The sequence below is a fragment of the Eretmochelys imbricata genome, chromosome 3 (genome assembly GCF_965152235.1).
Source record: "Eretmochelys imbricata isolate rEreImb1 chromosome 3, rEreImb1.hap1, whole genome shotgun sequence".
In the NCBI taxonomy this organism is placed as follows: domain Eukaryota; kingdom Metazoa; phylum Chordata; order Testudines; family Cheloniidae; genus Eretmochelys; species Eretmochelys imbricata.
The window spans coordinates 75137730-75150460 of NC_135574.1; the positions used below are offsets into that span (position 1 = coordinate 75137730).

Below are 12731 nucleotides of genomic sequence, written 5' to 3' on the forward strand. Positions count from 1 at the left end.
CCATTGTTGTTAATGTAGCCTCACGCTCTACAAGGCAGCAGGAATGGAGGGAGGCAAGACAGCAGAGCAGACAGAGACACAAACCCTATGTGAGAGAGAGAGAGAGAGATGCACAAGGCCCCTTTAAGTACGCTGACCCCACTTTAAGTACACTGCCTTTTTAAGTAGATCAGCAAGTTGAGACAGATGCTGCTGCCAGGAAGCTCCCTCCATCCTGAGCCCTGTGGTGCCCCGTCCCCACACCGCTCTATGGAAATGGGGTAAGCCAGGTGAAGGAGCAGGGGGGAGGGGGACACCCTGATTAGCCCTCCTCTTTCCCCCACCCCGCACAGCAAGCAGGAGGGTCCAGGGAGCAGCTCCAAGGCAGAGGGCAGGAGCAGCACGACAGTGTGGGGAGGGATAGCTGAACTGCTGGCAATTGGTAGCCTGCTGGGCGGCTACTGCACAGGGAACTTAGGGGAAAGTGGAGCTGATAGGGAGGCTGCCGGTTCACCCTGGTTCCAAGCCCCCACCAGCTAGTTCCAATAGGCTGCTCTTCCTGCAAGCAATGGACAAAGCAGGCGGCTGCCAAACCACGTTATAAGGGAGCATTTCACAAATTTAAACAAGTATATTCTCTATTTGATCAGCAACGTAACAACGTTAACCGGGAGGACTTTAAGTGAGGAGTTACTGAATATAGATCAATTATGTCTTTAACCTCACCCACTCTCGGGCCTTCAACTACCACCTATACAAATAATCAATTGCTAGATCCCTAATCTTTCCTTTCCTCTTTTCAATCTAAAACCTTTTGCTATCCTTTGCATACCTAACCTTGGCTATCTGCCCCCCCCCCATTCCCCATCAACCAAAAATAACCAAAAAGTGAATTCCACGTGTTGCTCCTAAACCATCCCTTCTCCCTCCTTTCTCCAAAATTCTTTCACATCATCCACTACTTTGAAACAACACTCTTCTCTTCAGTTCCTACAATTAGCTTCCTCTTGCTTTCGACAGTAAGTTTCATTCCCACCTTTAAGATTCTGTGTAAATCCATTCCTACCTATGTCAGTTTTTACTTTGTCCTACTGCCTAACTGCCTTTGTCCTAACTAGTTGTTGCCCACCTAGAACCAATTTTGTAGCCCTCTCCTATAATACCAGATTAGAAAGACACTGGAAACATTGTAGAGGATACAGCAAAAATACAGAATTTAGTAATAACAGCGATGTACAGCATGTGCTCTATAAAGCCTGAAAACACTAGTGAAATACGTGTTTTAAAATTTTGGAGTAGAACCTTAAGAGAAAGACTCTGTTAATGGGGAGGGTCTATGCTTCTGTGGAGATAAAGCGTTATTTAGTGGTTAGAGCAAGAAACAGACATCAAGACTCCTGGATTAGAATACAGTAGAACCTCAGAGTTACGAACACCAGAGTTACGAACTGATCGGTCAACCACATACCTCATTTGGAACCAGAAGTATGCAATCAGGCAGCAGCAGAGACAAAAAAAAGGCAAATACAGTACAGTACTGTATTAAATGTAAATTACTAAAAAAAAATAAAGGGAAAGTTTAAAAAAGATTTCACAAGATAAGGAAACTGTTTCTGTGCTTGTTTCACTTAGATTAAGATAGTTAAAAGCTGCATTTTTCTTCTGCATAGTAACGTTTCAAAGCTGTATTAAATCAATGTTCAGTTGTAAACTTTTGAAAGAACAACAATAATATTTTGTTCAGAGTTACGAACAACTTCCATTCCTGTGGTGTTTGGAACGGAGATTCTACTGAAGATGCTTGAGAGTCAATTCCCCTTGTAAAGTATTCTGAAATCCCTAAATGAGAGATGCTGTATTACTGCAAAATATTGTTATAGGTTAGGCATAATCACTGCCCTTCATTGAAAGACAGTCCTAAACAGCCACTAAGCATCTTTATGGAACAACATAACAAACAATAGCAGCCTCCACGAAAAACACAGGTACATATCACCACTCAAAACAAAGGCACAGGCAAGTTGTGTGTGCACTGAGGGGTTTTGCTGGTTATTGTTTTGTGAGGATTTGTATGTCTGTGAAAGACAGACAAACACCAGAGAAGAACTCAGAGAAGGAGCAGAAATCCAAGGACACTGCACAAGCACTGGGAGCATGGCCCTTAGAAAAAAAACAAGAGAGAAAGCTTTTTCAGTTCAGTGCTGGCTGAAAGAGGCTTAGAACCGTAAGCAAAACACAAGACAAAGTTTCGATTCCTACTGTACTCAGGGAAACAAGGTCTTCGCATATCTTTATAAGTAGACAGAGTTGCATCAAAAAAATACTTCATTTCATCACCCATTTCTCCTCATTACTGGAACAACCCTCAAGACCCCAAATTTTTGGATAACCATTCAGGTTGATGGAGGTAATAACATGTTACAATTTATTGATTTTATTGGTTCTCCTAATCTTTACTATTCAAACAGTATGTGAAATGCAATTTCTATGCAAAATCCTTTATTTTCTAAATGTTTGTGTTAATATTAAGTAATTTGAACCATTACATTTATTATAAAATCATTCTGTATAAGCAAGTTAGTAAAGTCAGAATTCTCTGCAGAGAATGCCATTTCAGTGTAGAATTTATTGTTTCCTTTAAACAGAATAGATGTACTCCAGTAACTTTATAGAGAAAGTATGAATCACAAACAGGTTAAAACAGAGCATTCAAGAGAAAATAAGTCACTGATGCACAATAATAATTTTCATCCAGTCTTCACCCCAGATAAGATCATTATGTTTAGTTACACTCCTTTGGACTATTTTAGCCCCTTCTTTGGGGTTTACATATACAGTGTCATTTTCTGGCCTCTGACCAACCTCCCATATCAGTGACCAATTTATCTATTTCATTCACTTAATCTTTCAAAGTCAGTTTACCAGTCCTTCAAATCATTTTTGTTGTACAAGGGGAAAATAGGTCATATGAGTGCAACATGAGTCACTGACCCATCAGAACAACACGCAAAAGAAAAAAAATTGAATATTGTTGCTTTGAGAGCAGTAAAGTGAAGGATCTGGAGTGACAGCACACAACAAATCACAGAAATTAGAGTCTGAAAAGATATGAGGTCATCTAGTTCATCCCAGTGCCAGGGCAGGATTGCTCCCTACAGTATATTTCCTAGACATTAGCTTGAGGAGTGATACTATTGCAAGAAAAGTGAATACTATATATACTAATATGTACATATAGGGGGGAAAAAACAATTTTTTTAAGGCCAGAGAAGTAATAACTCCTCTTTACACCAGCCTTGCTAATACCACACTGGGGAGTACTATGCAGGGTTTTGTTCTGCTCGCTATTAAAAAAAACCGTACCAACACTGATAAATTACAAGGAATATACAGATGACAAAAGGAATGGAGGGCATGACCTATGAAGAAAGATTAACGGACCTTAATACGTACACTTAGATAAAAGATGGCAAAGGGGAAATCTGTTAATTATCATTACACATGGATGCACAGAGGGGACACTAAATCCTTCCATACTAAAGTCCCACCACAGATTAGCATCATCTAACGTTAATTACATAGATTCCAGGAACATCTAAACGTAACATACTGACATCAAAAACTGTGTATAACAGATTCATACTAAATACTTCAAACTCAGACAGCATTTGTGTAATTTCATATACTGTGTTTTGACATAAAAAAACAGCTGTTTCACACATCCTAAAAACTATTTTAACATTCAATATTATGACAATCTTAACTATTTAAAATCCTAAATGTAACACAACAAGAACTATTCAGAAGTGTGTGGGTTACTATTTGTAGTGTCAAACTGTTCAGAATGTACAACTTCTATCACATCCCTCTTTTCAAACCTCTGTATTGGTTGACTCTCTCCTCCCATTAAGGCAAGAGTGGATATTAAATATGTTTTAACACTCAAGTATAGATAGCACAAGTTGTATTTTAACATGTGTTATCTGGTCAAGGTAAACCCAAGCTTGTTTCCTAATGTTTACCTCAACCACCTAATGTGTTAAAATACAACTTGCCCTGTCTACACTAGGTTAAACAATTTTTATTCTATCCTCAACAAGATCTAAAAGTCTACCTATACACCAACACCCTTCATTTTTGAATATCCTCCCAGTCACTGCAAAACAAAATCTCCCTCTCTTTCACTAAAACAAAACAAAAAAAAAACCTCACCAAATCTGGTTCAGTACTTCTTTTAACAAGTAACACCTAGCACAATTATGTCCTCACCTTTTCTTCCAGTTATTGCATTGCTTTTTCTTTGTAGTTAGTTTGTGAATTAATGTTTTGGATATCTTTACCTGTTGCTCAGTAGCACTGTATTTGCATAGTTCATGGATTGTTAGCTCTCAGGGGCAGACTCACTGCTCTTGGGAACTGTTCATTCAGCAACATGTAGACCAACAGACCTTTAAATAAGAAATAATAATTCACATAGAGTGAAGTACACAAATATATAAAAGTGACTTTGCTATTTTAAAAAACCTATATATAATCAAATAACCACCTACAATGGATAAATCCTTTTTTATATTAAATTAGCAAAAAGCAAATACTTTAAAATCTACAGCAGTGGTCCCCAAACTGTGGGACTTGCCCCCTAGGGAGACACGGAGGAAAGTTTGGAGGGGCATGGCAGGGCTTGGGCTACGGGGAGGGAGTGCCATCCAGCCCCACCCCCAGCTCCGGTCTCAGCCCCGACACAGTCCCCTGACTCTGGACATGGCCCAGCTGTAGCTCCGGCCTCGACCATAGCCCAATTCCCGGCCATGGCCCTGGCCCCTGAGCAGGGGGCAGGGACGCAGAGAGATTCCATTACAGGTAAGGGGGACCATGACGTTAAAAGTTTGGGGACCACTGATCTACAGTCTTTTTACAGCAATTAAAAAGTGTGAAGCTTCCAAGTTCTACACATTGCTAAGAATATGTACAATCTTATATCCCTATTACTGTCAAACTCATCTTCCTCCTAATGTCTCCTCTTTCTGTTGTGTTACATACTCCTGGTCCCATCTTAGTTTACAAGCTCTTTGGAGCAGAGACTGTCTTTCACTGGCTGTTTGTACCCCTGAATGATGTGCGTCCAGCTTGGGCCTCTGAGCATCAATGGACTATAAAAAAAAATCAAACTCTGAGCAATCAGGTTAACCATTTTGCTACTGCCCACGGCTGTTGTGTGAAGATCTATGAAATTCTAGCATTCACTGGAACACTAGTAACACAATATGCATTTTGCCATATCTTAGTTCTCCATGGAATCTGTTACGGAAGGGTGATCTACTTTCATTAACAGTATGGAACGTACACATGCCTGCTAAGGAGATGCATCACATCAGGAGAAGAAAGCACATTAGGTTTGACTATGTCCTGTATTGGTAATGCAAGAATTAGCTTTCCCTGAGAAAAAAAGATGGGGTTACTGAGATGAGCACGGGTACGTGTGGGTAAATACAGCAGGCAGATAGAGCTTCGGTAGGTAGGGGTTCAGCAATGGTAGGTACAGATGGATTTGGCAGATGGAAAGAGCTTAGGTGGGTAGGTACGTGCTCAGCACTGGGAAGTGCAGATGTGTTTGGTGACTGGAAGGAGCCACGGTGGGGGAGATGTTCAGCAGTAGGGTGGTGGGCAGCTGGAAGGAGCCTGGGGGAGCAGAAGTTCAGTACTGGGAGGAGCAGATGGTTTTGGTGGCTGGAAAGAGCGGGAGAAGTAGGTGTTCAACACTTTGAGGGGGCAGGGAGAAGATGGGTTTGTAAGCTGAAGGGGGGAGGGATAGCTCAGTCATTTGCGCATTGACCTGCTAAACCCAGGGTTGTGAGTTCAATCGTTGAGGGGGCCATTTAGGGATCTGGGGCAAAAATTGGGGATTGGTCCTGCTTTGAGCAGGGGGTTGGACTAGATGACCTCCTGAGATCCCTTCCAATCCTGATATTCTATGACCAGGGGAGCAGGGTAGGAGTTCAGCACTGGGAGGGGCAGGCAGGATTGCCAAATCTCCAGGAATTAAAGATTAATGTTTGATTATGTCACATGATAAAGTCTCCAGGAATTCATCCAAACAGAGTTGGCAACCCTAGTCCAGCAGCCAGAAGGTGCAGGGAGGGCTAGGTGGGTTGGGCAGCGGGAAGGCGCGGGGGAGCGGGGGGTGAGCTAGGTAGGTTGGGCAGCGGGAAGGGGAGCTAGGTGGGTTGGGCGGCGGGAAGGCGCGGGGGGGGGAGCTAGGTGGGTTGGGCGGCGGGAAGGCGCGGGGGGGGGGAGCTAGGTGGGTTGGGCGGCGGGAAGGCGCGGGGGGGGAGCTAGGTGGGTTGGGCGGCGGGAAGGCGCGGGGGGGGGAGCTAGGTGGGTTGGGCGGCGGGAAGGCGCGGGGGGGGAGCTAGGTGGGTTGGGCGGCGGGAAGGCGCGGGGGGGGAGCTAGGTGGGTTGGGCGGCGGGAAGGCGCGGGGGGGGAGCTAGGTGGGTTGGGCGGCGGGAAGGCGCGGGGGGGGGAGCTAGGTGGGTTGGGCGGCGGGAAGGCGCGGGGGGGGGAGCTAGGTGGGTTGGGCGGCGGGAAGGCGCGGGGGGGGAGCTAGGTGGGTTGGGCGGCGGGAAGGCGCGGGGGGGGAGCTAGGTGGGTTGGGCGGCGGGAAGGCGCGGGGGGGAGCTAGGTGGGTTGGGCGGCGGGAAGGCGCGGGGGGGAGCTAGGTGGGTTGGGCGGCGGGAAGGCGCGGGGGGGGAGCTAGGTGGGTTGGGCGGCGGGAAGGCGCGGGGGGGGGAGCTAGGTGGGTTGGGCGGCGGGAAGGCGCGGGGGGGGGAGCTAGGTGGGTTGGGCGGCGGGAAGGCGCGCGGGGGGGGAGCTAGGTGGGTTGGGCGGCGGGAAGGCGCGGGGGGGGGAGCTAGGTGGGTTGGGCGGCGGGAAGGCGCGGGGGGGGGGAGCTAGGTGGGTTGGGCGGCGGGAAGGCGCGGGGGGGGGAGCTAGGTGGGTTGGGCGGCGGGAAGGCGCGGGGGGGGGAGCTAGGTGGGTTGGGCGGCGGGAAGGCGCGGGGGGGGGAGCTAGGTGGGCTGGGCGGCGGGAAGGCGCGGGGGGGGGAGCTAGGTGGGTTGGGCGGCGGGAAGGCGCGGGGGGGGGGAGCTAGGTGGGTTGGGCGGCGGGAAGGCGCGGGGGGGGGAGCTAGGTGGGTTGGGCGGCGGGAAGGCGCGGGGGGGGAGCTAGGTGGGTTGGGCGGCGGGAAGGCGCGGGGGGGGGAGCTAGGTGGGTTGGGCGGCGGGAAGGCGCGGGGGGGGGAGCTAGGTGGGTTGGGCGGCGGGAAGGCGCGGGGGGGGGAGCTAGGTGGGTTGGGCGGCGGGAAGGCGCGGGGGGGGAGCTAGGTGGGTTGGGCGGCGGGAAGGCGCGGGGGGGGAGCTAGGTGGGTTGGGCGGCGGGAAGGCGCGGGGGGGGGAGCTAGGTGGGTTGGGCGGCGGGAAGGCGCGGGGGGGGGGAGCTAGGTGGGTTGGGCGGCGGGAAGGCGCGGGGGGGGGAGCTAGGTGGGTTGGGCGGCGGGAAGGCGCGGGGGGGGAGCTAGGTGGGTTGGGCGGCGGGAAGGCGCGGGGGGGGGAGCTAGGTGGGTTGGGCGGCGGGAAGGCGCGGGGGGGGGAGCTAGGTGGGTTGGGCGGCGGGAAGGCGCGGGGGGGGGGGAGCTAGGTGGGTTGGGCGGCGGGAAGGCGCGGGGGGGGGGGAGCTAGGTGGGTTGGGCGGCGGGAAGGCGCGGGGGGGGAGCTAGGTGGGTTGGGCGGCGGGAAGGCGCGGGGGGGGGAGCTAGGTGGGTTGGGCGGCGGGAAGGCGCGGGGGGGGGAGCTAGGTGGGTTGGGCGGCGGGAAGGCGCGGGGGGGGGAGCTAGGTGGGTTGGGCGGCGGGAAGGCGCGGGGGGGGGAGCTAGGTGGGTTGGGCGGCGGGAAGGCGCGGGGGGGGGAGCTAGGTGGGTTGGGCGGCGGGAAGGCGCGGGGGGGAGCTAGGTGGGTTGGGCGGCGGGAAGGCGCGGGGGGGGAGCTAGGTGGGTTGGGCGGCGGGAAGGCGCGGGGGGGGGAGCTAGGTGGGTTGGGCGGCGGGAAGGCGCGGGGGGGGGAGCTAGGTGGGTTGGGCGGCGGGAAGGCGCGCGGGGGGGGAGCTAGGTGGGTTGGGCGGCGGGAAGGCGCGGGGGGGGGAGCTAGGTGGGTTGGGCGGCGGGAAGGCGCGGGGGGGGGAGCTAGGTGGGTTGGGCGGCGGGAAGGCGCGGGGGGGGGAGCTAGGTGGGTTGGGCGGCGGGAAGGCGCGGGGGGGGGGAGCTAGGTGGGTTGGGCGGCGGGAAGGCGCGGGGGGGGGAGCTAGGTGGGCTGGGCGGCGGGAAGGCGCGGGGGGGGGGAGCTAGGTGGGTTGGGCGGCGGGAAGGCGCGGGGGGGGGGAGCTAGGTGGGTTGGGCGGCGGGAAGGCGCGGGGGGGGGGAGCTAGGTGGGTTGGGCGGCGGGAAGGCGCGGGGGGGGGAGCTAGGTGGGTTGGGCGGCGGGAAGGCGCGGGGGGGGGGAGCTAGGTGGGTTGGGCGGCGGGAAGGCGCGGGGGGGGGAGCTAGGTGGGTTGGGCGGCGGGAAGGCGCGGGGGGGGGAGCTAGGTGGGTTGGGCGGCGGGAAGGCGCGGGGGGGGAGCTAGGTGGGTTGGGCGGCGGGAAGGCGCGGGGGGGGGGAGCTAGGTGGGTTGGGCGGCGGGAAGGCGCGGGGGGGGAGCTAGGTGGGTTGGGCGGCGGGAAGGCGCGGGGGGGGGGAGCTAGGTGGGTTGGGCGGCGGGAAGGCGCGGGGGGGGGGAGCTAGGTGGGTTGGGCGGCGGGAAGGCGCGGGGGGGGGAGCTAGGTGGGTTGGGCGGCGGGAAGGCGCGGGGGGGGGAGCTAGGTGGGTTGGGCGGCGGGAAGGCGCGGGGGGGGGAGCTAGGTGGGTTGGGCGGCGGGAAGGCGCGGGGGGGGGAGCTAGGTGGGTTGGGCGGCGGGAAGGCGCGGGGGGGGGAGCTAGGTGGGTTGGGCGGCGGGAAGGCGCGGGGGGGGGGGAGCTAGGTGGGTTGGGCGGCGGGAAGGCGCGGGGGGGGGAGCTAGGTGGGTTGGGCGGCGGGAAGGCGCGGGGGGGGGAGCTAGGTGGGTTGGGCGGCGGGAAGGCGCGGGGGGGGGAGCTAGGTGGGTTGGGCGGCGGGAAGGCGCGGGGGGGGGAGCTAGGTGGGTTGGGCGGCGGGAAGGCGCGGGGGGGGAGCTAGGTGGGTTGGGCGGCGGGAAGGCGCGGGGGGGGAGCTAGGTGGGTTGGGCGGCGGGAAGGCGCGGGGGGGGAGCTAGGTGGGTTGGGCGGCGGGAAGGCGCGGGGGGGGGAGCTAGGTGGGTTGGGCGGCGGGAAGGCGCGGGGGGGGGAGCTAGGTGGGTTGGGCGGCGGGAAGGCGCGGGGGAGGGGGGGGTGAGCTAGGTAGGTTGGGCAGCGGGAAGGGGAGCTAGGTGGGTTGGGCGGCGGGAAGGCGCGGGGGGGGGGGAGCTAGGTGGGTTGGGCGGCGGGAAGGCGCGGGGGGGGGAGCTAGGTGGGTTGGGCGGCGGGAAGGCGCGGGGGGGGGGCTAGGTGGGTTGGGCGGCGGGAAGGCGCGGGGGGGGGCTAGGTGGGTTGGGCGGCGGGAAGGCGCGGGGGGGGGGCTAGGTGGGTTGGGCGGCGGGAAGGCGCGGGGGGGGGCTAGGTGGGTTGGGCGGCGGGAAGGCGCGGGGGGGGGCTAGGTGGGTTGGGCGGCGGGAAGGCGCGGGGGGGGGAGCTAGGTGGGTTGGGCGGCGGGAAGGCGCGGGGGGGGGAGCTAGGTGGGTTGGGCGGCGGGAAGGCGCGGGGGGGGAGCTAGGTGGGTTGGGCGGCGGGAAGGCGCGGGGGGGGGAGCTAGGTGGGTTGGGCGGCGGGAAGGCGCGGGGGGGGGAGCTAGGTGGGTTGGGCGGCGGGAAGGCGCGGGGGGGGGGGCTAGGTGGGTTGGGCGGCGGGAAGGCGCGGGGGGGGGGCTAGGTGGGTTGGGCGGCGGGAAGGCGCGGGGGGGAGCTAGGTGGGTTGGGCGGCGGGAAGGCGCGGGGGGGGGGGGAGCTAGGTGGGTTGGGCGGCGGGAAGGCGCGGGGGGGGGGAGCTAGGTGGGTTGGGCGGCGGGAAGGCGCGGGGGGGGGGAGCTAGGTGGGTTGGGCGGCGGGAAGGCGCGGGGGGGGGGGAGCTAGGTGGGTTGGGCGGCGGGAAGGCGCGGGGGGGGGGGAGCTAGGTGGGTTGGGCGGCGGGAAGGCGCGGGGGGGGGGAGCTAGGTGGGTTGGGCGGCGGGAAGGCGCGGGGGGGGGGAGCTAGGTGGGTTGGGCGGCGGGAAGGCGCGGGGGGGGGGGGCTAGGTGGGTTGGGCGGCGGGAAGGCGCGGGGGGGGGGCTAGGTGGGTTGGGCGGCGGGAAGGCGCGGGGGGGGGGGGCTAGGTGGGTTGGGCGGCGGGAAGGCGCGGGGGGGGGGAGCTAGGTGGGTTGGGCGGCGGGAAGGTGCGGGGGGGGGCTAGGTGGGTTGGGCGGCGGGAAGGCGCGGGGGGGGGGAGCTAGGTGGGTTGGGCGGCGGGAAGGTGCGGGGGGGGAGCTAGGTGGGTTGGGCGGCGGGAAGGCGCGGGGGGGGATAGGAGTTCGGCTTTGGGAGGAGTAGGTGGGTTTGCGCAGCTGAGACAGGCAGTGCACGGTGTAGGGGTGGCGAGTGGACCCATCACTGATGGGCCTCGGACAGGGGTCAGCGTGGCAGGGCCTGTTCCGGAGCAGGGGGCACAGCCAGGCTGAAGACCCAGGACTCATCGCTGGCAAAGCGCAGGGCCAGTCCGGGCCCATCGCAGGCAGCCTTAGGACAGACACATGGTGGCAGTGGCCGGGCAGGGCTAAGCCAAGGGGCGCGGGGTCCCGGCTGGCAGAGCGAGGCAGGGGAGGGCTGGCGGAGGCCGAGCGCGGCACTAACCACGGGGCCTAGCCCCGCCCAGCCCGGGCACGGGGGGGGAGGGGCCCCGAACAGACACAACGGCCGGGACCGGCAGCCGAGCGGGCCGCGCCCTAGCCCTCCGCCCCTGCCTGAGAAGAGAAGTCACCGTACCCTTCCGCAGGGCGGAGCGGCCTGCGTCGCGCGCTGACACCAGCCACACGCGAGTCCCGGCGAGCGCAATCGAGGAAGGGGCGGGGCTCCTAGCGGGAAGAAGCCGCCCCGGGACCTGAGCGGTCACGCTGAGTAGCAGGGTGGGGAGGGGAGAGCGTGGTGGGCGGGGCTACGAAATGATCCCCGTACGTTCTGTCTGCGTGGGTAGGGGAGGATCTAAAGGGTGTGGCCAGAGCGCGGGGGGGGGCGCTTGACTGTTGGTTAGGTGGCGTGGGCGGAGAATAACGGTCATGTGGGCTGGGCTGGGCGGGGCGCTCTACTGCGGGCGCTCCGGATGGGGCTGCTGCCGCTGCCAGGGGCGGGCTCGCTTTTTGTGGCCCCCCTCTCGTCGGGGAATGATTGTAAAAGGGGCTGGGGGCAAACGCACAAGGGGGCGGGAGCTAGGGTTGGTCCCTGGAGCAAGGGAGGGGCCAGCCAGGGGTAAACTGCAAGTGCAGCAGGGCTGGGGATAGGGGTAAACAGGATTCCCCCCCCACACACACTGCTGCCCACATAGAGCGGGTCCCTATCGTCTCCCTGGTTCTAGCCTAGTCTCGTCGTCTCTCTCTGCACTCACCTGCCCCTCCTGCAGCGTGACAAAGTGGGAATGTTCTTAATGTTTTCTCTGAATACTGTGTGGGTGCCTCAGTTTCCCCTATGCATTTCTGAAGTACGTAGGTCAGGGGCGGGTAAACTTTTTGGCCTGAGGGCCACATCGGGTTTCCAAAACTATATGGAGGGCTGTTAGGGGAGGCTGTGCCTCCCCAAACAGCCAGGCATGGCCTGGCCCCCACCCCCAATCCAACCCCCCATTTCTCGCCCCCAGACGACCAGCCCATCCAACCCCCCGTCACCCCTGCCCCCACCCCGACCCCATCCAACCACCCCTTCTCCCTGACTGCCCCCGGAACCCCTGCCTGTGGCTGCCCCTCACCACCCAATCCAACACCCCCCTCTCCTTTCTGACTACCACCCTGGGATCCCTGCCCCCATTTAACCCCCCTGTTCCCCGCCCTCTGACCACCCCGACCCCTATCTACCTCCTCACCCCCTGGCCGCCACCCTGAACTCCCCTGCCCTCTATCTAACCCCCCCTGCTCCCTGCCCTCTTACTGTGCTGCCTGGAGCACCGGTGGCTGGTGGTGCTACGGCCATGCCGCCCAGAGTACCAGGACAGGCAGCCGTGCTGCTGGCTGGAGCCAGCCACGCCACCTCACAGCACAGAGCACCGGGTTAGGCCGCGGCTCTGCAGCTGTGCTGCTCGGCAAGAGCTTGCCACCCAACCACCCAGAGCATTGCACTGGTGGCACAGTGAGCTGAGGTTGCGGGGGAGGGGGAACAGCAGGGGAGGGGTCTGGGGCTAGCCTCCTGGGCTAGGAGCTCAGGGGCCGGGTAGGAGTGTCCCAGGGGTAGGTGGTGGGATAAGGGTGTGTGATTGTTGCAGAGCCCTAGGCAGGTGTGATGCTGTCTGCACAGAGAATGGTTGACACCCTGTCTCCTGGCAACTGATGGCCTGGGCTCCTCTCCTGCAAGGTGCCAACTGAAGGTGTTGGAGAACAAAGAGATCAGGTGGCCTCCTAGCCCGGGAAAGAGACAAAGGAC

General features: G+C 58.8%; 1 protein-coding gene across 6 annotated transcripts in view; it reads right to left on the reverse strand.

Annotated features, from left to right (window-relative positions):
• Positions 1-11227, reverse strand: part of FBXL4 (F-box and leucine rich repeat protein 4) — a 131531-nt gene extending 120304 nt beyond the window's left edge. For 4 of the 6 annotated variants that reach the window (XR_013345602.1, XM_077812851.1, XM_077812850.1 and 1 more), the window contains exons 1-2: positions 11091-11227; positions 4320-4427 (exon numbers count right to left, since the gene is read on the reverse strand). The gene's annotated coding sequence lies outside the window, so the exon portion shown is untranslated. Of the gene's footprint in view, positions 1-4248; positions 4428-5329; positions 5416-11090 lie in introns of all 6 variants that reach the window. The other 2 variants (XM_077812848.1, XM_077812849.1) reach the window with 2 other exon arrangements.
• Between the last annotated feature and the right edge of the window lie 1504 nt (positions 11228-12731).